A 26,967-nucleotide genomic window follows, 5' to 3' on the forward strand; every position below is an offset into this window, starting at 1 on the left:
GATTGATGTAGACATGTGGATCATCTCACTGTTCAGAGTGCCTGTATTCGTTTAATTAGGCTGATGTTATGGACCAAATTGTGCACTCCCAAAATTCATATGATGAAGCTCTAATCCCCAGTGCCTCTGAATGTGACTATATTTGGAAAATAGGATCTTTAAATGGGTGATTTATTCGCATGAAGTCATTAAAGTAGACTCTAATCCAATCTGACGGTTGTCTTTATATGAAAAGAAGATTAGGGCACACAAAAGACAGCAGGGATTTGCACACAAAGTAAAAAAGGTTTTGTAAGGACAAAGAGAAGGTGGCTATCTGCAAACCAAGAAGTGAGGCCTTAGGAGAAACCAAACTGGTTGGCACCTTGATTTTGGAATTCCAGCCTCTAGAACTCTGAAAAAAAAAATTAGTTTCTCTCCTTTAAGTTACCCAGTCTGTGGTATTTTGTTATGGAAGTCCTATAAAACTAATATACCTGTCATAAGAAAGTTCCACAGACTAGGTGACTTAAACAAGAAATTTATTTTCTCATGGTCCTCAAAGCCTAGAATTCTAAGGTCTAGACATTGCTGGGGTTTATTTATCTTAAGGCCTCTGTCCTTGGCTAGTGAATTGCTGTCTTCCTGAGATGGCTTCATGTGTTCTTCCTTCTATGAGTATTGGTGTCCACATAATCTCTTCTTATAAGAAGAACAATAAGATTGAATTAGCACACCCCCTGTCTCATATAACCTAATTTTACCTTAATTACCTCTTTAAAGCCCTTGTCTCCAAATACAGTTACATTCTTAGGTACTGAGGGTTAAAGCTTCAACATACGAATATTGAGGGGAAAAATTTAGCCTATAATACAATTTCAAACAAAGGGTACTGACATTTTTATGAGCCCTGGGGCTGGGGAGAAATAAGCAGGGAGGACTAGGATTAAAATTTACTTGGTACCATGCTCAAGTTGGCTTCATCCACGGGATGCAAGGCTGGTTCAACATACACAAATCAGCAAGTGTAATTCATCACATAAAGAGATCTAAAGACAAAAGGCATGTGATTATTTTGATAGACTCAGAAAAGGCCTTCCTTAAAATTCAACATCCCTTCATGTTAAAAACTCTCAATTAACTAGGTATTGAAGGAACATGCCTCAATATAACAAGAACCATTTATGACAAAGCACAGCCAATATCATACTGAGTGGGCAAAAGCTGGATGCATTCCCTTTGAAAACCAGCACAAGAAAAGGATGCCCTCTCTCACTACTTCTATTCAACATACTATTGGAAGTTCTGGCTAGGGCAATGAGGCAAGAGAAAGAAATAAAAGTATTCAAATAGGAAGAGAGAAGTCCAATTGTCTTTGTTTGCAGATGACATGATTCTATATCTAGAAAACCCCATCATCTCAGCCCAAAAGTTTCTTAAGCTGAAAAGCAACTTCAGCAAAGTCTTAAGATACATCAATGTGAAAAAAGTCACAAGCATTCCTAAACAACAACAGGCAAGCAGGGAGCCAAATCATGAATGAGCTCCTATTCACATTTGCTACAAAAAGAATAAAATACCTAGGAATACAGCTAACAAGGGAACTGAAGAACTACAAGTACTACAAACCACTGCTCAAGGAAATCAGAGAGGACACAAACAAATGTAAAAACATTTCATGCTCATGGATATAATCAATATCATGAAAATGGACATACTGCCCAAAGTAATTATTATAGATTCAATGCTATTGCCATTAAACTACCATTGACATTCTTCACAGAATTAGATGAAACTATTTTAAAATTCATATGGAACCAAAACAGAGCTTGTATAGCCAAGATAATCCTATGCGAAAAGAACAAAGTTGAAGGCATCACTCTATCAGACTTCAAACTATACTACAAGCCTACAGTTCCCAAAACAACATGGTATTGGTACGAAAACAGACACATAGACCAATGGAACAGAATAGAGAACTCAGAAATAAGATCACATATCTACAACCATCTGATCATCAACAAACCTGACAAAAACAAATAATGGGGAAAGGATTCCCTGTTAAATAAATGGTGCTGGGAGAAATGTCTAGCCATATGGAAAAAATTGAAACCAGACCCGTTCCTTACACCTATACAAAAATTAATTCAAGACAGATTGAAGGCTTAAATGTAAAATCTACAACTATAAAAACCCTAGAAGAAAAGATAGGCAATACCATTCAGGACAAAGACATGGGCGCAAATATTTCATGATGAAAACACCAAAAGCAATTGCAACAAAAGCAAAAATTGACAAATGGGATCTAATTAAACTAAAGAGCTTCTGCACAGCAAAAATGAATCTAATATCAGAGCGAATAGGCAAGCTACAGAGTTGGAGAAAAGTTTTGCAATTTATGCATCTGACAAATATCTAATATCAAGAATCTACAAGGAACTTAAATTTACAAGAAAAAGAAAAAACCCCATTACAAAGCAGGCAAAAGAAATGAACAGACACTTCTCAAAAGACATTTATGCAGCCAAGAAACATATGAAAAAAAGCTCATCACTCGTCATCAGAAAAATGCAAATAAAAACTACAATGAGATATCATCTCACACCAGTTAGTATGGCGATCATTAAAAAGTCAGGAAACAACAGATGCTGGAGAGGAAGTGGAGAAATAGCAACACTTTTACACTGTTGGTGGGAGTATAAATTAATTCAACCATCGTTGAAAACTGTGGCGATTCCTCAAGGTTCTAGAACCAGAAATACCATTTACTCAGGAATCCCATTACTGGGTATATACCTAAAGGAATATAAAATCATTCTACTATAAAGACACGTGCACACATATGTATTCACAATAGCAAAGACATGAATCAACCCAAATGCCCATCAATGATAGATTGGATAAGGAAAATGTGGTACATATACACCATGGAATACTATGCAGCCATAAAAAGAAATGTGCTCATGTCCTTTTCAGGAACATGGATGGTGCTGGAAGCCATTAGCCCCAGCAAACTAATGTTGGAACCAAAACCAAACACTGCATGTTCTCACTAATAAGTGGGAGCTGAACGATGAGTCCACATGGATCAAGGTAGGAGAACAACACACACTACCGACTGTTGAGGGTTGGTATAGGGGGAAGGAGAGCATTAGGAAAAATAGCTAATGTATGCTGGGCTCAAAACCTAGGTGATGGGTTGACAGGTACAGCAAATCACCGTGGCACATGTTTACTTGTGTAACAAACCTGTACATCGTGTGCATGTAACCCAGAACTTAAAATAAAAATTAAAATAAAAAAAGCTACTTGGTACCAAGTCAGAGTAGGAAAAAGCATCTTTAATGTTTTCCTCTCCACCCTCCATCTCATAATAAGGACTCAATAGAGGTGCCTGAGGAAAAGCTCTGAGTCCTTGTCTTAAGTCCTTTTAGAGATGCCCATGCACTGGCTGTTTAGAAAGTCTATTGTAGGTGTAGGGAGGGCAGCTTTCCCCCATCAGGCCTGCCAGGTACAGCCTTTGAAACTGCCTGTGATCATATCTGAAAAATCACACACAGGTTTTTATCCAGGGACTAGACTCCTTAATTTATTATCACTGAAAATTTCTGGTATTTATGCCAGTTCAGAATACGCTTGAATTCTCTAGATTCTTTTCTGAATGGAATGTGCAACACCTCTCTTAGAGATCAGACCTAGAGAGTAAATCGGTCCACCTTCCTTTCTCTCTGATGGTTTTCTACTGGCATCCAGACATATGTAGATGTTGTTTTAATGGCATAATTGACTTCTAATACAGAGTTTTTATTGTGTTAAATACTTATAAACCATTATTTTATCTATATACACTGCCATATTTTTTGTCGGTAACATCAAACTCACTGAGTCATTGCAGAATGCAATTTCTTCCACCTTTAAAAAAATAGGGTTGCATTTGTCTGCCTAAATTTGTTGTCACTTCTTCTGAATCCCATTATTTATACAGGATTGCAAACAGTGCTTTGGCAATATCATCTGGGAACTTTTTTGGTAGACTGCAATCTTGGATTTATGTAAAGCAATTACATGACCTCTTGACATCAATGCCAAATACTTTAGGATTTAGTTTATTCTTGCCAGTGTTTGTTCCACAGTTTTCAGCCTGAACAATAGTATTCTAAATATAGTTGTGCATTATATTAAGATTGAGCAGTTTTGTGTTATTTCTGTCATTCATTTTAATAACTTCACCATCTCCGAAAAGAAAATATGTATTATTCATTCTACTAGTTGTTCTGGATATAAATAAAAAATAGCTTATCTTTTCTAGGTAAATTTTGAGTCACATTTTACTTTGAGACTTTCAACAGACTATACCAGCAAAATCATAACATCGTTATTATCAGTTTATCTCTGATCCATTAATCAAGAACCTTTACACTTTTTAAAATGTATTTTTCTAGAAATGAATGCACTGAGTGGCTCTATATAAAATTGTATTCATGTTTTAGAGACTAACTTTTCTTCACATGTCATTTATAACTATATACTTAGCATTATGATTCTTAGTTTTCTTAAACTATATTTACTTCTAAGAATCACAACCTATAGATCATGAAATTTGCAATCTGCCTCTTCAAAGATTCAGATAAATATTTGAGTATTTTACTTTACTCCATCTTTACCTGTGCTTGTTGTTTCCACCAAATTCTCATTTCAATTTAATCAACTAATATTAATTTGATAGTCAGAATTAGATCTATATTTATTATTTTTGTTATTTTTTTCTATTAAATTATCAGTAAATTAAAGAATTTATCACAATTCTGATTTTAGCTTAATATGACTTCTAGTAGATGTCTCCATTTTTGAAATTGTCTCTTAATTCTATATTTTGCCCTTGTGCCACCTTTCTGAGTCAGTATTGCATTATCTACTTTTTATCTCACTGTGTTATCAGGAATTGTATGCCCACAACTTTGTAAGTTGTTCTCTTCTCTACATTAATCCTCATGTAACTAATTTTTAGATATGTTCCATTCTTAGAATTTTAGATATCTATGCAAATAGACACATACAGTGATACCTGATACTTTAGTTCTGACAAGTCTGTGTTTATTGAGCAATGTTTCCCTTCCACAGACAAATTTCAGTCCTATATTGCATCTTAGTAAATCTTTATAATCTCCATGGGAATTATATGTATGTTTTCATGGTAAAGCCTAAAGTGAATTTTCCTGAATACTGTTTTTTCATGCAGGAGTTTCCAGATCGTTTTTCAGTTCTTCTCCATGGTATCTTTCTCCTCTGAAGTCCAATAAATAACCTTCCTAGTTTAATTATCATCTTCAAATCATACCTGAATGACTTCCACTGTAGCACTTCCAATTTTATCTCAGCATTCCTATTCTTTCACCTCCCTTTTTAGCTTGCATTCTTTTTGGTAATACCAGCAAGTCACTCAACAGACATATGCATATCTGGTGTTAATTCCTGTCTAAAGAATCCGTTACTCAGATGTCATAAAAACTGTGATCCATCTTCCTAAAAGAGATGGGGGTGGTATGCTTGATTTCTTTGTGTTTTGTACGTAATCCTATTTTATGTGGAATTGATACTTTGACCTGTGTTCTGCTGGTGAGGTCACACTTACCATAAACATCAACTGAAGACATATCATTGCTGTTTCCTCCTAATTTCTTCATTAACATGTAAGTTTGTTTTCTGAACAAAATTTAATGTATGGTTATATAGTATATCTAGAAATTAAAGTATTTCTGTTAGACTCAGAAAATCTCAGCAGTAATGACTTCATGAGACTATATTTTCTTTTTAAACTAGAGTAAGATTTGAATTTTATAACAGATCAGTCAATTGTAGTTTTTGAAATTGTCCTTAAAGGTATTTTTTAGGGTTCATCTGGAGGTAATGTTTAGCCTACCTGAATTCACAAGACTGAGAAGCAGTTCAGATTTTTTTTTATTTTTATTTTTTTGAGATGGAGTCTTACTCTGTGCCCAGGCTGGAGTGCAGTGGCACAATCTTGACTCTTTGCATCCTCTGCCCCCCGACTTCCAGTGATTCTCCTCTCAGCCTCCTGGGTAGCTGAGATTACAGGCACACGCCACCACGCCCAGCTAATTTTTGTACTTTTTATATAGTAGAGATGGGTTTTCACCATGTTGGTCAGGCTGGCCTTGAACTGCAGTCCTCAGGTGATCCGCCTGCCTCGGCCTCCCAAAGTGCTGAGATTACAGGTCGGGATATTTGACAAATTTCTTAGGTCTTCCATCACATCCCACAAATACATTACAGAAATGCAGCATACCTTTTTATAAATCTATATCACCTATCAAATATTTCTCCATATTTTTTGGCAGAGAGACACCAATCACCTCTGTAGATTGCTTTTACACATGCTAAGACATATGCTGCCTCCTTACTGTTCTGTGGAAAAGTGGAATGCCTACTTTGAGTTTTTTTGTGCAAAAGCCTAAGGAATTTTTTTCATTTTGTCTTCAAAATGATTTGGAAATTCTGACAAGAAAGGAGGGAGTAACACTGAATTATTCAAAAATTAAATATATGACATTAGGCAAGGAAGTAAAAAATAATTAGAAGAATTGGGGCTTGTGAAATTGTTTTTTAGTTAATAAATACCAACATTGCTTGATATAATTTATCTGAATTATTTAATAAATCTACTGGGATAATTTTTAAATAGTCTGCAATGACAAAATTTGGTCTAATGTTGTATCAAGACTTTAGACTAGATGGTAATATGAATAATAAAAATGATATGTTTATATTTACTTATGACAGAAAATTTCCTAATCAACCTTGGCAAACTATCAGAGTTATTCTGGGAAACATTCCAATGTATTGAGTCTTTTTTTTTCCCTCATTTTATGAATTCTAGAAATGATGTTTACAGATGTTGGTTTTTTGGTTATTGACTAATACAAGACATATATTCAAAAATCTTGGATTATATAGTATAAAATTATGGCACTACAAGAAACCCTAAGATATCACCTTGCCCTTTTCCTTACCTTTACATATCAAAGAGAAAAACAATAATTTTTAGAAATAGAGGATTCAGGGGAAAGGGTTTAGTGAAAATTATCAACGTGCATTGTGCATTGTTTTTGACTTTTAATAGACTCATAAATTATTAATAACTCTATTTTATTCATGAGCACTTATCCAATTACATAGAAAATTCTTCTATCATTTACAGATACTCCAGAGTAAGGATAGTTAATTAACGGTGGCAAAATTTAGTTGTAGGGAAGCAGGAGGTAGTTTTCAATGTAGGTTTAATGGAATGTCTGAAAGAAGATTTCTTTTCCTGGCTGTTTGATAGAAAATTTAATAATACTTAATATGATTTTCTAATTATTCACAATTGACATTTTTATAATTTCTTTTGCTTTTGTGTGACCTGTGTGCCTTTAGACTCAATTAAATGTACTCATCAAACTACTCCCCAACCCAGAGCTTATGCTTTCAGTTTTATATCTCTTTTGCTGGGGTTTTTATACAAGCGTAAGGGCTATCATTTACAATCTTGTTTGCATTTTCTTAATTATGCTACTGATCTCTGTTATTTTCAGTAATTACTCTACCTACTCAAATCTTCATTCTATTCCTAACCATTTCTTTTCACTATTTTTGCCAGTAATTTAGTAGAAATCTCATCTCTTTTTGTGAGACATCTATTAGCATAAGCATAATTGCTAGTTCATTTTATCTCATGATCACTCAATAGTATATAAAACAGCCATCATGATAATCAAATCTATATATGATATATAATAAATACTACAATTTACGTAAGCAGATGATAGTATGTAGGAAGAGGATCTAAGTCTTAGGTAATAGAATTAATTAAGTCACAGCTGTATAATTTGTATATAGGAGTAGGTTAAAAATTGGCCATAAAATATATGTGGGTAAAACTATTTAGATTTGTGGAGGCTTCGAAAATTGTGATTAGCAAATTGCTACTTCTAAACAATAACAAAAATTATCAACTAAAAGCTCACCAATAACAGATAAGGTGCATTGATTTTTTTTTTTTAACCATAGCTGAGTCAGAAGTGTTCCAAATTAAACATACTGCACATATGATTGTGGGATGTGTGAAAAGTAAATATCTTGGGGCCCCCAAATCACTAAGCTAAAGGAAGATATCAAGCTGGGACTGCTTAGGGCAAACCTGCCTCCCATTTTACTCAAAGTCCCCCCTCTGTTCACTGAGATAAATGCGTATCTGATTTCCTCCTTTGGAGAGGCTAGTCAGAAACTCGAAAAAATGCAACCATTTGTCTCTTATCTACCTATGACCTGGAAGAAGCCCCCTCCCCTTTGAGCCCTCCAGTTTGTGCTTCACGTTGTCCCGCATTTTTGACTAAACCAATGTTCATCTTACATATGTTAATTGATGTTTCATGTCTTCCTAAGATGTATAAAACCAAACTGTGCTGTGACTATCTTGGGCACATGTAGTCAGGACCTCCTGAGGTTTCTCATGGGTGCATGTCCTCAACCTTGGCAAAGTAAACTTTCTAAATTAACTGACACCTGTCTCAAATTTTCAGGGTTCATGTATGTTCAACATTTTGGAAGTGTTTGAGAAGGGGTGACATTAATTATTCTCTAGATGTTTGGTAAAATTTACCAGTGAAGCCATTTAGTTCTGGATTAACATTTGTTGGGAGGTTTCAGATTATAGATTCAATCTCCTTGTTTGTTACTGATCTATTGATATTTTCTGTTTTTCACAATTCAATCATGGTAAGTTGCATCTCTAGAAATGTATCAGTTATTTAGGTTATCTAATTCATTTGCATATAATTGTTTAGTCTGTTATGATTCTTTTTGTTTCTGTGCTGTCAGTTGTAATGTGTCCTCTTTCATTTCTAATTTTATTTACTTGAGTCTTGTCTCTTCTTTTTTCTTAGTCTAGCTAGAGGTTTGTTAGTTAATATTGTTTATCTTTTCAAAAAAGCAGCTCTTAATTTTGTTGATTTTATTTTTTCTGTTGTGTTTCTACTTTCTATTTTGCTTATTTCTGCTCCAGTCTTTATTATTTTTTTCCTTCTGCTATCTTTGGTCTTTTTTTTTCCTAATTCATTGAGGATTAAAGTTAGGTTGCATATTTGACCTATTTCTTTTTAAATAAAGTTGTTTATTGCTAGAAACTTCCAAATTATTACTTCTTTTGCTGCATCTCATAAGTTTGGTGTGGTGCGTTTTCATTTGTCCTTAGATATTTTCTAATTTCTCTATTTTTTAAAATGACTTATTGGTTTCAAGAATGTGTTATTTATTTTTTACACATTTGTGAATTTTCCTATTTCTCACCACTTGTATTCCACATAGTACTAGAAGACTTAACCAGAGCAATTAGGAAAAAAAGTAAACGAAAGGCACCCACTTCGGAAAGGAAGAAGCACAATTGTCTCTTTTTGTACATGACATGACCTTATATGTAGAAAACCTTAAAGGCACTTTAAAAAATGAAAACTAGTGAATGAATTTAGGAAAGTGGCAGGATACCAAATCAACATATAAAAATCAGTTCTGTTTTTATACATTAATGATAAGGTCTTTGTTATTACTTTGGTATTGTTGGTTTGTCCTCCCAAAACTTACGTTGAAATTTGGCCCCTAATGTGATGGTGTTGGGGCTAGTTAGGAGGTGTTTGGCTCCTGGAGGTAGGTCCCTCGTGAAAGTCTTGGTACTGTTCTCCCAGAAGTGAGATATTCTCCAGGAAAGATGAAATTAGTTATCATGGGAATAGATTAGTTCTGGTTTGTTATAAAGTGAGGGTTTTCCTCCTGTTTGGTCCCTCTTTGCACATGCCTGCTTCCCCCTTGACATTCTCTGCCACGTTTTGATGGAGCACAAAAATCCTCAACAGATGTCAGTGCCATACTTCTTACAGCCTGCAGAATTTTGAGCCTAATAAACATATTTTCTTTATAAACTAGCCATCCTCAGGTATTACTTCACAGCAACACAAAATTCATCAAGACACTATTTAGAAAAGAAATCAAGAAAACAATAAAACAATACTATTTGTAACACCAATAATAATAAAACACTGAGGAATAAAATTAACCGAAGAAGTGAAAAATTTGTACACTGAAAATTAAAAAAAAAAAAACATTAAATAAATTAAAGGGGACAGAAATGGAGACATCCTTTGTTCATGAATGGAAGCCTTAATATTGTTAAAATGTCTACACTACCCAAGGAAATCTATGGATTTAACGCAGTCTCTATAAAATGTCTCAATGTCATTTTTTAAATAGAAATACTAAAACAGTTCTAAAATTCATATGGATAATTTTACGCTAAAGACCATGAATAACACAGCAATCTTGAAAGAACAAAGCTGGAGGCATCACACTTTGTGATTTCAGAATATTATACATCTATAGTATTTAAAAATGATAGAAGCATAAAAGCATATATATGGACAAATGGAACAGAATAGACTGCCCAGAAATAAACTGTCATGTACACAACTTATCCTAAACAAGGGTTCTGAAAATACAAAAGGGGGAAAGAGTAGTCTCTTCAACAAATGATGCTAGGAAAACCAAATATCCACATGCAAAAGGAGGAAATTGGACTTTTATCTTGCACCTGCACAAACATTTACACAAAATGGATTAAAGATTTAAACATATGATCTGAAATTGTAAAACAGCTAGAAGAAAACATAAGGGAAAGACTACTCGACATTATTCTAGTCAATGATTTCTTGGATATGACACCAAAACGACAAATAACAAAATCAAAATTAGACATGTGTATCTGTACTCCTATGTTCATTGTAGCATTATTGATAATAGCCAAGATATGGAAAGAAACTTAATGTTTATTGATAAATGAATGGACAAAGAAAATATGATATATGCATACAACGGAATTTTCTTCACACTTAGAAAATTCTGACACGTGTGATGGATTAATTAGCTTGGAGCAAATTATTCTAAGTGAAATAATCCAGTCACAATAGTACAAATACTGCATGATTCCAGTTATATGTGATACCTTAAATAGTCAAACTTAAATGAACAAAATGGTGTTTGCTGGAGGATGGGGGCAGTGGGACTTGGAAAGTTGCTGTTAGACTAATATAAAGTTTAAGTTGTACAAGACAAACAGATTCTAAAGATCTGCCGTACAATATTGTTTGTATAGTTAACAATATTATATTTGTACATAAATATTTGTTAAGAGGGTAGATTTTATGTTGTGTTTTTAATATAATGAGAAAAAAATTAGAACCAGTAATATATGATAATACTTCTTTTAGAAAGACTGATAAGAAAAAAGTTATGAGAAGAGGCCATTGCCAATAGATGAAGTGAGTATTTTTAGATTCACAAGGAAGCCCTTAATGTACCTGTGTAATTGGGAATATTAAATTTGTGTTTAAGCAAAAATATTTTATCTGTAATATTTTTCTTCCTTACTTGTTTCTTTAATGTTAGAGAAGAATTGACACAGAAACATTATTTCCTTAGTTTAAATGCTAGTGATTTTATTGTGAAACTTATCTCTACTTAAGATGCTGAAATCACTCAAGAAATTAAGTTTAATTGTAATTCTTAGGAGTATAACAGAAACTTGATATTTTTATGATTGTACCACATCTTAAGTTCCTACAAGCATGCTCTTGTTATAAACTTATTTTCAGTTATATTCAATAATTTACCTGGAGATTATCTATCTATCTATCTATCTATCTATCTATCTATCTATCTATCTATCTGCCTATCTACCTACCTACCTACCTATCGACTACTTACCTATCTATCTTTCTATATGCCTGACTGTGTGGAACTACAAAAATTCAGCATAAGCCCTGAAAGCTTATAGAATTATTTGGTACTTATGTGATTAAAAAACTGGACAATTTGGAATATCAGAGAAAGAGAGATAGTTTGGACAGAAAAAGAGAGAAAGAGGGATAAGATTTGCTGCCAGACATCTAAAGAGACTTAACCCATTTCCCTGATAGTATCAGTATTATTAATAATACTAAAATTTAACTAATAGGCTTTATTCTTTTTAGTCTATGATGCTTAATCTAACATGCAATTCATGCACGTCATTCCTTAGGAAATATTTTAAGGAGTGGCTAAAAGCAGAGATTCAATTAACGTTTACACTATAAGGCTCAATTCAACATGTTATATTTAAGTAAGTAGTCAGTAAGAGTTGCTTTAGGCACCATCAATATGTTATATATGGACTAAAAGCAGATTATTCTACTTCCTAATTTGTGTATCCATCGGGGTTTTGGGGGTTTAAGCAGCAGAAACCACTTCTGATTATTGAGCAGAAACTATCTTTTGGGAATATTTGAAAGCTCGAAGGATTTCTAGGAAGACGGTATAACCAAGCCTTGTGTCTGGGGTGCCAGAAAATATGCCCCAAATAATGCCACGGTATTAGGTTTATAAAGATAACATTATGATTGCTAATGGTCACAGACACCCCAACTTGCTTATTGTGAGTACAGCTTAATGATATTGCTACAAGTGATATCACTCCAACTTGGAGACATTGGAAGTATCAACTGCCATGACAATCCCATCGTCACAGGGAGTTCTGCATGGCCCTGCTTCTTCTAGCCAGGGGTATATGGTCAAAATCCGAGTCAGTGAATACCATTTTTCAAAAGTGAGTCATGTCCTTGCATCTTAGCTTCAAGGGAATCTAAGAGCGTGAATATCTGGCATTTTAAGTCTTTGTAATGAGAGAAAATTCTGCATCATTAATGAAGAACATTCCCACATGTAGAGAGTCAGTGGGAAGCCAAAAAAGAACAACAAAGGATTACTACTCTTGGTAGTTCTGGGTCAACATCAAGGTCTTTTAGTTTCTTCTCAAAAAAGCATCAAGCATAATGATTCAGAGGCTACTCCTTCCATCCTTAGGAAATAAACTTTAGCTAACTTATGGTTATTTAAGTATCATTTTCTTTGTGATTTATCTATTCCACAATGTACATGCACAGTGATATGCTACATAAAAACATTTTGGTCAGCAATAGACTGAATTATATAATGATGCTTCTGTAAGATTATAATACTGTATTTTTACTGTACACAAATACTTCTCATTGTGTTACAATTTCCTACAGTATTCAGGTCAGTGTGAGGATGTATGATTTTATAGCCTAGGAGCAATAGGCTATATCGTACAGTCTAGGTGTGTGGTAGTCTATACCATTTAGGTTTGTGTAAGTGCAGTCTATGATGTTTCTACAGTGATTAAATCATCTAATAATGCATTTCTCAGAATGTATCAGTCATAAAGTGATGCATAACTAAAAAGGTTTGGCTCTTTCACCATAGTATGTTTCGCACAAAGTCTTAGGCTGACAGAGGCATAGAGACAAGAAAGCAAAGACATGCAACAAATCTAAAGAGGAAACCTAGAAAATAACTAAGTGTATATTCATCAGCCCATGAACCTGATTGGAATCAAGCCTATAGAAACCGAATTTCCGTCATTTAGTGACACGTGACTGTATGGCAAAACATCATGTCATATATCATGAATATGAACAATCTTAATTTGTCAATTAAAAATAAAATTTAAGAAAGAATCATGGTTTCATATGAGCCTCAAAAATGGAAGTAGCCAGAGTTTCTTAAGATTATTGAAGGGCTCTATTACCAGCTGAAATTGTAAGTAGCAGACAACCTTATGGGAAGATTGCTTTTCGCAGCTGAAGCTTAATTGGAACTCGGTATGACAAGATCCCTTTCTTCTGATGCAGTGACCTTTCGGCCTATATAACACTAATGTACAAAAATGTGTGGGCTTATTTAAACTTCTTTGGTAAAGATGTATGAAATTTTAATACAAAATTATGGTGGGATAAGGAGAAAAATTAAAATGCTAGGTAAATTGAGCTTCCCCGTAAGTTCATCGGAAAGGCATTTAATGATTTGAACTTTCTCACAAAGAGCTTTCCTCATGGATTCCCTCCACTCAAACTGTGGTTCTCCTACCTTCAATTTTATGCCTATGTTTAAAGCCTCCTTTCTATCACATATACTATCTCCACCCTTGAGAATATTGTACCCCTTTTTACAAGTTAAAATAAGCTGAGTCTTCATCTCTGGATTCTTACAGAGTCCTACAGTTGCTTGTTTGAATAGTAACCTCAGAAGACTTGTATGGCTTCAGCTGTGTGACCATTAGTATTGCTTCATTCTGGGATTCTTTAATGTTAATTTAATTTTCAATATCCAAGCAGTGGAAATTCTTAGCCTGAAAGGTGTCTCATTACTTGGTTTATTAAATATTCACATTTCTGAAAGTAAGACATTAATTTCTTGTCATCAGAAATAGCGCAGTCAAAATCCATGTTGAAAAAAATAATAATCCTATAAGCAAGATTTTGGTTCTGTCTTGAAGTAAATGTGGGTCTCTTACAGACCTAGGAAATATCTTCTTTGCCTGAAGTAATCAGAAAAGTGTCATACAAACTTCCCCATTTCCTTAGGGGAGTGCTACGAGCCTCAATTCAATGATTTTTATTTGAAGCCTCCTGAATATTGCAAAATAGAGGGGTGGCAGGTAGAGTTGTTAAAATTGTTCTCACCACACATTATGCCTAAAAATCAAATATGTACTATAACATTAAATTAAAAATGGCAAATCAATGAGTTATTCTTTATTTTACAGATAAACTCACAGAATTAAAATGAAGTCCTTAGATTAAGTCTAAGAATTGTTAGGGATAATGCTTCTGAAGAAATAATCGAGTTTCAAATTTTCATGTTGAAGATGACAATAGTGAATCCCTAAGGAGGAAGTTATTTGTCCAGTTGTCACAGCCAGAAAATGTGTTTACAGTTCAAAATTACATGCTAATTTGTGAGTCCTAAATTCAATAGTGGGAACTTAAGTTTAGCCAAATTATATTTTAATCTTCATTAGTCAACCATAGGGGTTGCTGAAATAAACAACATTTTAAACTTTTTTTCTAATTTTTATTTTTTAAATTTTTGATTATGGAAAAATGGTATATATATTTAGGGGTATATGAGATATTTTGATACAGGGATGCGATATTAATAATCACATGAGGGTAAACGAGGTATCCATCACCTCCAGAATTTATCCTTTGAGTTATGAACAATTGAGTTATACCCTTTTAGTTATTTTTCAATGAGCAATTAAATTATTATTGACTATAGTCACTCTGTTGTGCTACCATATACTAGATCTTATTCATTCTTTCTAACTGCTTTTTGTTGTAACTATTGTCCATCCCTACTTCCCCTCACCACTGCCTCCACCAATAGTGCTTCCTAGTCTCTGGGAACCATTATTCTGTTGTCTATCTCCATGATTTCAATTGTTTTAATATTTAGCACCCATGAATAATAACATGGAAAGTTGTCATAAAAAATAAATGGCTTTTTAAACAAAATGAGAAGGATAGTCTTATAGCAGTATCATAAAGCTCACATTTTAATATTTTATAATTAAACATATGTTTTCTATGCTTCTTGTATAGTTAAAGATAAACATATTGAATAAACTTCATAATGAAAACTAGAGAAGGAAAGATAGGTTGATGAGCAATGATCATAAAAATCTATAAAATGAAATGACATAAGCATTAGAATTTATTATTTATTTTTACTTTATAAAATTTCATTTTGTTCTTTTAATTTTTTTATTTCAATAGGGTTAGGAATACAAGTGGATTTTTTTTTAGTTACATGGATGAATTTTATAGTAGTGAACTCTAATTATGAATAGTCCTGTGATAAATATACATGTGCAGGTGTCTTTTTGAAATAGGAACTTTTCTTTTTCCTTTGGGTAGTAGGATTTCTGGATTGAATGGTAGATTTACTTTTAGTTATTTGAGAAACTTCCATACTGTTTTCCATAGAAGTTGTGCTAATTTATATTCCCACCAGCAGTGTGTAAGTGTTCCCTTTTAATCACATCCATCCCAACATCTATTGCTTAATGACTTGTTAATAATGGCCATTCTGGTTGCCTTAATGTGGTACCTCATTGCAGTTTTAATTTGTATTTCCTTGATGATTAGCGGTTGATATGGTTTGGCTGTGTCCCAAATCTCAACTTAAATTGTATCTTCCAAAATCCCCATGTGTTGTGGGAGGGACTCAGGAGGGACTCATGATTCAGTAGAATTGAATCATCGGGGCCCATCTTTCCCATGCTGTTCTCATGATAGTGAATAAACCTCGCGAGATCTGATGGGTTTATCAGGGGTTTCTGCTTTTGCTTTTTCCTCATTTTTCTCTTGCCACTGCCATGTAAGAAATACCTTTTGCTTCCTGCCATGATTCTGAGGCCACCCTAGCCACATGGAACTGTAAGTTCAATTAAACCTTTTTTTTTTGGTCCCAGTTTCGGATATATCCTTATCAGCAGCATGAAAACAAAATAATATGGTAAATTGGTACCAGTAGAGGTGTTGAAAAGATACCCGAAAACCTGGAAGCGACTTTGGAACTGGGTAACAGACAGAGGTTGGAACAGTTTGGAGGGCTCAGAAGAAGACAGGAAAATGTGGGAAAGTTTGGTTCCTCCTAGAAATTTGTTGAATGGCTTTGGCAAAAATGCTGATAGCGTGATATGAACAATAAGGTCCAGTCTGAGGTGGTCTCAGATGGAGATGAGAAACTTGTTGGGAACTGGGGCAAAGGTGACTCTTGTTATGTTTTAGCAAAGAGCCTGGCAGCATTTAGCCCCAGCCCCTGCCCTAGATTTGTGGAACTTTGAACTTGAGAGAGATAATTTAGGGTACCTAGTGGGAGAAATTTCTAAGTAGCAAAGCATTCAAAAGGTGACTTGGGTGCTGTTAAAAGCATTCCATTTTAAAAGGGAAACAGAGTATAAAAGTTCAGAAAATTTGCAGCCTGACAATGCAGTAGAAAAGAAAAACCCATTGTTTTGAGGAAAAAGTCAATCTGGCTGCAGAAATTTGCATAAGTAGCAAGGAGCCTGATGTTAATCCTCAAGACCATGGGGACAATTTCTCCAGGCCATATCGGAGACCTTCACGGCAGTCCCTCCCATCACAAGTCCCAACACCCAGGAGGAAAAAGTGGTTTTTGGGCCAGGCCCAGGGTCCCCGTGCTGTGTGGAGCCTAGGTACTTGGGGCCCTGTGTCCCAGCTGCTCCAGCTGTGGCTGAAAGGGCCAAACATAGAGCTTGGGCTGTGGATTCGGTGGGAGGAAACCCCAAGATTTGGCAGCTTCCACGTGATGTTGAGTCTGCAGGTGCACAGAAGACAAGAATTGAGGTTTGGGAACCTCTGCCTAGATTTCAGAATATGTATGGAAATGCCTGGCTGCCCAAGCAAAAGTTTGCTGGAGGGATGGGGCTCTCATGGAGTACCTCTGCTAGGGTAGTGCAGAAGGAAAATGTGAGGTCGGAGCCCCCACATGGAGTCCCTAATGGGGCACTGCCTACTGCAACTGTGAGAAGAGGGCCACCGTCCTCCAGACCCCAGAATGGTAGATCCAGCGACCGCCTGCACCGTGCACCTGGAAAAGCCACAGACACTCAATGCCAGCCAGTGAAAGCAGCCAGGAGGGAAGCTGTACCCTACAAAGCCACAGGGGCGGAGTTGCCCAAAACCATAGGAAACTACCTTTTGCATCAGCATGACTTGGATGTGAGACCTGGAGTTAAAGGAGATCATTGGAGTTTTATAATTTGATTCCCCCACTGGATTTTCGATTTGCATGTATCCTGTAACCCCTTTGTTTTGGTCAACTTCTCCCATTTGGAGTGGCTGTATTTACCAGTGCCTGCACCCCCATTGTATTTATGAAGTAACTAGCTTACTTTTGATTTTACAGGCTCATAGGAGAAAGGGACTTTCCTTGTCTCAGATGAGACTGTGGACTGTGGACTTTTGGGTTAATGCTGAAATGAGTCAAGACTCTGGGGGACTGTTGGAAAGGCATGATTGGTTTTGAAATATGAAGACATGAGATTTCGAGGGGCCAGGGGCAGAGTGATATGGTTTGGCTTTGTCCTCACCCAAATCTCAACTTGAATTATATCTTCCAAAATTCCCACATGTTGTGGGAGAGACTCAGTGGGAGGTAATTGAATCATGGGGACCAGTCTTTCCCATGCTGTTCTCATGATAGTGAATAAGTCTCAGGTGATGTGATGGGGTTAACAAAGGTTTCTGCTTTTGCTTCTTCCTCATTTTTCTCTTGCTGCTGCCTTGTAAGTAGTGCCCTTTCCCTCCTGCCATGATTCTGAGGCCTCCCCAGGCATGTGGTTCAATTAAACCTCTTTTTGTTTCCAGTTTCGGGTATGTCTTTATCAGCAGTGTGAAAATGAACTAATACAGTGATGTTGAGCATTTTTAAATATGTTTGTTGACCATTTGTATATTTTCTTTTGAGAAGTGTCAATTCATGCCATTTGCCCAATTTTAATGGGATTATTTGGATTCTTCTTGCTGGTTTGAGTTTCTTGTAGATTCTGAATATAGTTCTTTGTCAAATGCATAATTTGCAAAAATTGTCTTAGTCTGTAGGTTTTCTTTTTACTCTGAAGATTATTTATTTTGATGTACCGAAGCTTTTTAGTTTAATTAGGTTCCATTTATTTATTTTTGCTTTTGTTGCATTCGCTTTTGGGATCTTCATCATCAATTATTTGCCTAGGCCAGTGTCCAAAAGAGTTTTTGCCATGTTTTCTTTTATAATTTCTATGGTCTCAGGTCTTAGATTTAAGTGTTTATTCTACCTTGAGTTAATTTGTATATATACTGAGAGATAGGGATCCAGTTTTATTCTTCTAATTGGGGATATCCAATTTTCCCAGCGTCATTTATTGAATAGGATGTCTTTTCTACAGTTTATGTTTTTGTATTCTTTGTCAAAGATAAGTTGGTCATAAGTATCTGGCTTTATTTCTGTCTTCTATATTCTGTTCCATTGGTCTATGTGTCTACTTTTATACTAGTTCCATGCTGTTTGGGTTATTGTACTCTTGTAGTATAGTTTGAAGTCAGGTAATGTGATGCCTCTAAATTTGTTATTTTTGCTTAGGATTTCTTTGCTTATTCAGGCTCTTTTTTGGTTCCATATGAAGAATTTCGTATTTCAATAAAGAAGTACATATTTCTTCCATTGCATGTGGCTCAAAATTAGACTACATCAACTATGTGATTTAACTGTAGCCTGTCATTAAACAAGAATATAAATCAAGTCCACAATTTAATGTAATGCATAGTTACTCAATGAATTCTCACAATGACACTGATTAATATAAAAATGCTGAGAAAACATGTAGATCATTTATGTTTAGAATATGATACCATAATCTTGATTAATGACAAAGGATTAATATGAAAGAGAACCATATGTTCATATGTTGGGAAAGTAGCTTGCCAAAGAATTTTATCATTTCCTGAAAGAAACACCTTTGTAACTTCTTTTTTTCACAACCCAAATTAATGGAGTTTATATAAAGGGGCTCACAATAAATTTGTTGTGTAGGGGCAGTAATTTTATGCAGCAATTTTCTTAGTACTTTTGTTATGGTCAAATATTGTTCTAAATTATACACCAGCTTAATTGACCGTAAAAATAGAAAGTATTCTTCTAAGGAGTAGGATGTATCTATTGCAAATTTTAAAATAAGTATTAAAAGGGCATGCAATGCACATATTCATCAACTTCTAAAAAGACTAAACTTATGCAAAGGTGATATCTAGAAAAATAACTTCCATTTACTACCTGATGAGTAGACATTTTGGCTATAATCAGTGCTCCCCACTCCCCACCTTCCTTTTCTCTCTTTCCTTTTCTGTCTCCTCCTTTTTCTTTCTTTGAAAATTTAGTAGGTCATACTGGGATTTTTAAAGGAGATTTTCTATATCTTTCTTTCAGGCTTGAAGATATCAAGGAAATTTGGCACTTTCCTACAGTGTCTTTAAACGTGAAATAGCATTCCAAATCTACAAGTGTATAAAGAGACAAGAAAACCCACAAATATTTTGATATGCCAAAAAAAAAAAAAGAAAATTTGGAATTGGAGGGCATGATAGAAATAGGACAACCAAAATAAAGAAAATTATTGGGTTGATTATGATTACTTTTTGGAGATGAAATGATACATTAGAATTGTTTCTGACTTTTGAGCATGGTAATATATGTCCAAAAAAGCATCATAGTTTAATTTCCAAGAAGGATATATAAACCACGTATAAAATATTTTTATGCAAGATGAAAGCAGGAACATTGGTACCACAGTAGAAATAAGAAAATGTCAGATAATCTAAAAAATAATTTACTTTCTTGAGCCAATCAAATCGTTAAGGTTTCAGGGAAAGCAGGGCAAATAGGTCAAAGCAGTCTGAATTCTAAAGCGATATAAGCTCTTCCAAAGAGACCTGAAACACAGAAAATGTGTCCCCTGAGGCAGAGAAGTTCTGGCCCAGAATTGAGGATAGAGGCTAGGGATGGTGGAGAGGACAAATTACACAGTAGCGGACCTTTTTGTGGTGATGGAAATATTCTATATCTTGACTGTGGTAGAGATTACATTATTTTATATATTTGTCAAGAATCATTAAACTGTCCACCTAAAAAGAGTAAGTTTTACCTTACACTTTAGAATTATTAGTTTTTTAAAAAATAATTAAACATTGTTATGACCTTAGTAATAAAAACTTGCTATCGCAAAACTTTGGTGAGGTTTGATGCTTAATATGTTAAAAAAATTCTCAGAAGTCATTGTTTTTGCCTTATATATGTAAAGAGATCATAATATACATTCTTGATTAGGGATTTAGTTCAATACATATTTGTTTGGCAACTGATATTTGCATATCCTTTTATCATTAAGTGCATTTAGTTCTCAATTAGTTATAAATACAAACCTGGGATGTGTTTAGAGCAGGAGATAAATATCATTTCTGTCTTAGAGATAGAAAAACTGATGCTAAGAGAATTAAACCTCTTGCTTAAAAAACAGACAGAAAGGAAAAAGAAAAGTCATTTTTAGGATACATGACTTCTGAGACCTATTCGAATTATGTTCAAGTTATCCTCTGCCCCCAGAAACACATATACAAATCTACACTGTCTATAAGGAAGAAAAACAAACTTTTTATTCAGAATTAATTCAACAAATACATATATACCAGGCACTTTTTGAGGCCCTGGAAATAAAACAGTGAATAAAATAAAGTCCTTTTTCTTGTTTTATGAAACAACAAAATTAACAATGGATGAGTTCAGTGCACGAGCATGCCATCTTCTTCTTACGAAGAATGTTTTCCCCAACCAGTCTAAGAATCTCAGACCAAAATACAGTCACTAATTTTCCAACACTTACACTTCTAAATAATGTATGTTTCTTTTTTTTTTCCCAGAAGAAGAGGAAACATCATTTGCTTCATTTATAATCACAAAAATTAATTGTCATTATGTAGTACCTACAAAGTGCCAACAAGGCACACTTTTAAATACTTTAGATATATTGCCTCCCTTAATCCTTACAGTAACTCTACAAATTATGTACTATTATTTGACTTGTTTTATAAATGTGGTACCAGAGACATAAAATATTATTTAAATAGAGTTGAGACTTCAACTGGATAGAACCATATCAGTTTTTATTCTTAACTATTACATTAATTGACATTACTAATAATGGAGTTTCCTATTAAGTCAGAAAATATCAACTTGGAATCATTGAGAATCAATGCAATAAAACTTGAAAAGTAATATTCTGGAGCATCTTAACCTAGTGTTGGTTTCAGAGAAGGATAAGACCTTAAGCCCCACAGTCTCTTAACTACTTAATAGATTGAGAACTAATAAAGAGTCTTCATGATATGAGAGTTAATATGGCTTGGTGGAAAGAACATGGGGTTTTAGATACTATAAATTCTACTACCTGTTCTTGTTTATTAGGCCTATGGTTTTACAAGCTACCCTAACTCTTTAAGTTTTAGTTTCTTCATTGCTAAAAAGAGCCATATTTAGGAGTTAAGGGTTAAACATATATATTTAGATAGTACAGTATCTGAAGTACAGCAATTACTATCAATTTATTCTATTGCTTCTTAAAGATATCTGTAATCAGCATTCATCTTTAAAATGCCAATTTGTTCTTACCACAACAAGCTATGGAGTTTTTCATGGAGTATTATTCCATGGAATTTTATTAAAATAATCTTTTAAGGAGTTACTCACTGTTGATTAATAAACAAAGGAAATCAAAAGAAAAATGCTTATTTTTCTATATTTCTTAGAATATGTGGAATCTAAAAAGGTTTAACTCACAGAATGAAAGAATGATAGTTATTAGAGACTAGGCAGGGAGGCGGGAAGGGGAAAAATGGGGAGTTGGCCAAAGGGTACAAAATTTCAGAGAGAAGCAATAAGTTTGGGATCTATTACATGGGAGGGTGATTATAGTCAATAATAATGTATATTTCAACATAACTGAGAAGATATTTCAAATATCTCACCATAAAAATGATAGGTAAACAAAGTGATGGATATGTTAATTTACTTGACTTAGTCACTTCACATTATATACATATATCAAAGCATCATGGCTGGGCATGGTGGCTCACTCCTATAATTTCTCTTTTGGGAGGCCAAAGCAGGCAGATTGCCTGAGCTCAGGAGTTTGAAACCAGTCTGGAAAACCTGGTGAAACGCTGTCTCTACAAAAAATACAGTGATTAGCCAGGTGTGGTGGTGTGCAACTATTGTCCTAGCTACTTGGCATCTGAAGCACCAGGATCGCTCGGGCCCAGGAGGTCAAAGCTGCAGTGAGCCGTGACCATGCCACTACACTCCAGCCTGGGTGACAGAGCAACTCCCTGTCGGTGAAAAAAAAATCAACTTATACTCCATAAATGTATACAATTAATATTTGTCAATTGAATAGTATTAATTTTTAAAAAACTGTGTTAGTTTGAGCTCCCATTACAAGATGCCATGGACTGGATGGCTTAAACAACAGAACTCTAGTTTTCTCAGCTCTGCATGATGGAAATTCCAAGATCAAAATGAAAGCCAATTTAGTCCCTGGTGGGGGTACTCTCCTGGGCTTGCACGTGATCAACTCCTTGCTGTATGCTCACATGGCCTTTCTATGGTATATATTCAGAGAGAGAGAAAGGGCAAGCTCTTTAATGTCTATTCTTAAAATTATACTAATCCTGTTGTGAAGACCCCACCCTCCTGACCTCATGTAATCCTAATTACCTCCCAAAGTGCATAACTCTTCAATTATCTCTCGAAATACCATCATATTAGGGGTGGTGAACAGTCAGATAATAAAAGTATGCAGTTCATAACAAAAACTAAAGGCCACCTTTTGTATTATTATTTGTCTTGTAGATTTGGCTAAAACATATAACTTTTGACAAAAATGTTTCAGTCAATGAACTATGATAGAATTTTTAGAAACTTAAAAAGAAAGCTTGAATGAATTTAAGTTCAAAAAGTCATTTAACCACAGATTTTACTTTTTATGGTGACTTTTTCCCAAAAAAATAATTTTATTATCATACATGATCACTTTGAAAGTTAGGATGGCCCTCCGGAAGACCACTACTTGGTCTTGAGTGATTACATTTATTTGGATCTTGAAGCTCATTAGTCTCATCCATATATATCAGTGTGCATTTAAAATCTATGTAAAAACAGAATATATGTCTTGGTCATTTGTTACAGACAGTGATAGAGTATCTACATGTTCATCTGTGTTTACTTTGGTAAGTATATATAAAGCATCAGCAGATCTGTGAAATATGCCTGCAAATCACCTCTGTTGTTTTGCTATAACAATAACAAATGAACAAGCTTATTATCAGTTGTTCATTTTCCTTATTAGAGGCTTTAAGTGCATCAGCTTGTGTCATTTTTGATTGCTCTTCTAATTCTGAAAAATTAATATGTGATTTTTATTTTGCTTTTCCTAAAAGCTAATTGATGTGTTTTTAATGCTGATATGGATATTGACAACTGCTTATGGGAAAAGCAACCATCAGTCAAAATAATAAACAAATAACCTGGAAATAAAAATGTCAATAGAAGCACCATTGAGAATTTTTGTGGATTTTTACATAGGCCTTCGAATAATTTAAATATAAAGCCATTAATTAATTAATTAATTTTTTGAGACAGGGTCTGTCTCTGTCACCCACGCTGAAGTGCAGTGTTGCTATCTGGGCTCACTGCAATCTCCACCTCCCAGGCTAAAGGGATCCTCCACCTGAGCCTTTTAAGTAGCTGGGACTACAGGTACACACAACCACACTTGGCTAATATTTCATATTTTTTGTAGAGATCGGGTTTGGCCATGTTGCCTAGGCTGGTCTCAAACTCGTGAACTCAAGAGATCTGCCTGCCTCAACCTCCCAAAGTGCTTGAATTACAGGCGTAAGCCATGGTGCCTGGCCCATTCAATTTTAAAAGTCTATTTTTATCCAGAAACATGTAATTTTTCATTTGAATCACTTTTCAATATCTAAAAAATATTTTATATATAGCATTCATATAATAGGATTCCTTGGCTTAGGAAGTAGTTAACTTGGTACTTTTAAATAAGTAGAATTATTTGTACATGATCGCCTTTCTCTTCTGTTGTATTGAGAAAGACACCAAAGTGCGGACAAAAACTGCTCAAAGCCCTTTGATAGAAGCCATCAGAGGAGCAAAGCCAGAGGTAGTTGGCCTATGTCCAGCGTTGAAGCCAATTTGACTGCTGCATTAGGAAATATGTTTCGGAAGTCAGTGGTCATAGATGAAGATATGGTGATTGGGAACAATCCATGGCACAATTTGATCAGTAAGTTAAAATGGTTGTCAGTTTCAAAGTGCCTCCTCTTTCAAAAAGAGATTGTTTGATATTAAAGACAAGGCTACAGATCATCCAGTAACCAACTCAAGGAATCCCCATTAAAAAACTACTGATGGGAGAAGGTTCTGAATGACCTTTAGAATAGCATAATTGTGCCAGAGTGCTGATTTATGTCATTTCATCTTTTACAAGCCTTAAAAAGTTCATTGAGGAAAATCATACTCTCTGAATTTCAACTCTGTAATTTATGATTATAATTGGAGAGACGGCTAGTGTTTCTAGCCATATATCTAAAAATAAATATAAAAGTGGAGCAGAGGAAGAAGAAATAATTGCTGAGTAAGGGAGATCAGTGTTTATATGAATTCAGAACAGAATTTTATCCCATATCATTAATGTATATTCTAGGACTAGGGAAGATTTGTTAACCAAACAATATAACTCCTGTTTCATAAAAATGCCATGAAATAAGTAATACAAAACTTTAGAAAGTAAGAAAATGTTCATGAATTTTGATACGTGTCTACCAGTCACATATTACATGTATGGTAATTGACAACCTCCTATAAAGTATGTTTGCTTTTGAGATATATATACATTCTTGTTTATTTTTTATTAATATAAGCACATGAGATGGCTATACCAGGTTAAGCAAGCCATCTGGAACCACAAAGCAAAGATTTTTCCTCTTTAATTCTCTTGTGAGCAAAATAAACCATTAAGAATGAATGTAAAATCAAAGATGATGACTTTATTATAAACATACTTAGGTTTATAACTTGAGAAAATATGCCTAGAAATTATATGTGTGTGTGTGTGTGTGTGTGTGTGCGTGCGTGCGCGCGCGCGCACGCGCATATATCATTTATACATAACTATAGTTCTCTTTCTGGAATGGAAAAAATTGTTAAATGCTTATCTTAATAATCAAGAACAGTAATAAAAAGCTACATTCACTCCCAATAAGAAAGTTTCACAATATGTACTTCATAGTTATATTATTCTTTTATAAGGAAGAAGGAAACTAATGGGGAAGAACTACAGAAGAAGGAAGATAGGTGAGGAAGCATATGTACTATTTTAATATTTTTCACTGTCTGAAGAGGCAAACATAAACTCATTTACTAATATCCGTTTACTTATTCATCAAATATTTTTGGAGCACCATCCATATCCTCTGTAGTGATTTGGGCATGGGTGATGCAATAATGAAGGAACAGAGAATGCCCTTGCTCTCGTGTAGTTTAAATTTTTGTGATGAGAAATAAACAATAAATATATTTATGAATGTGAGATAATGATGAAAAATAAGGCTAGAAAAAGGAACCAAATTGCCAGTGGAAAGTGGGGGAATTGGAAGTAATATTTTAATAAGGTGGACAGTTAAGTCCTTTCTTATGGGGTGACATTTTAGCAAAGATCTGAATGAAGACAGCAAGCTCTGCAGATTTCTAGGGAAAAGTATTACAGGCAGAGAATGCAGAGTGTACGATAGCCCTGAAGATTTTCATTAGTATAATTAAGGGAATTCAAAAAGGCCATATCTGAGGTCATGTAAATAACAGAAAGACTGGTAAAAGAGCGAGTCAGGCTCTGTAGGGCATTGTAGAACAACATATGAAACTTACATTTTGTTTTGAGTTAAACTGTAGTGCATTAGTGGTTTCTGTTTAAAATAGCAATATGATCTAATTTATGTATCATAAAAATCACTTTGGCTGCAGTGTGAAGAATAAAATGTAAATGGGGTACATATGTTTTGAGACAATTGAGAGTCTATTACAAATATGTGTGGTACAAACAGTGGCAATAAGAAAGCTAGAGTGTCCGTATCCACATTACACAAAGTAAACTTAAAACAAGACATGTTGCCAGAGATAAAGAGGAACATTTCAATTATAAATACATCGATTCCTTACAAAGTCATAAAAATTGTAAACATATATGTACTTACTAAGAGAGCCCTCAAAATATATGAGGCAAAAACTAACAATTAAAAGGAGAAAGTAGGCTGGCACGGTGGCTCATGCCTGTAATCCCAGCATTTTGAGAGGCCCAGGTGGGTGGATCACCTGAAGTCAGGAGTTCGAGACCAGCCTGGCCGACATGGTAAAACC

Source organism: Papio anubis, chromosome X (assembly GCF_008728515.1).
Source record: "Papio anubis isolate 15944 chromosome X, Panubis1.0, whole genome shotgun sequence".
Taxonomy (NCBI): domain Eukaryota; kingdom Metazoa; phylum Chordata; class Mammalia; order Primates; family Cercopithecidae; genus Papio; species Papio anubis.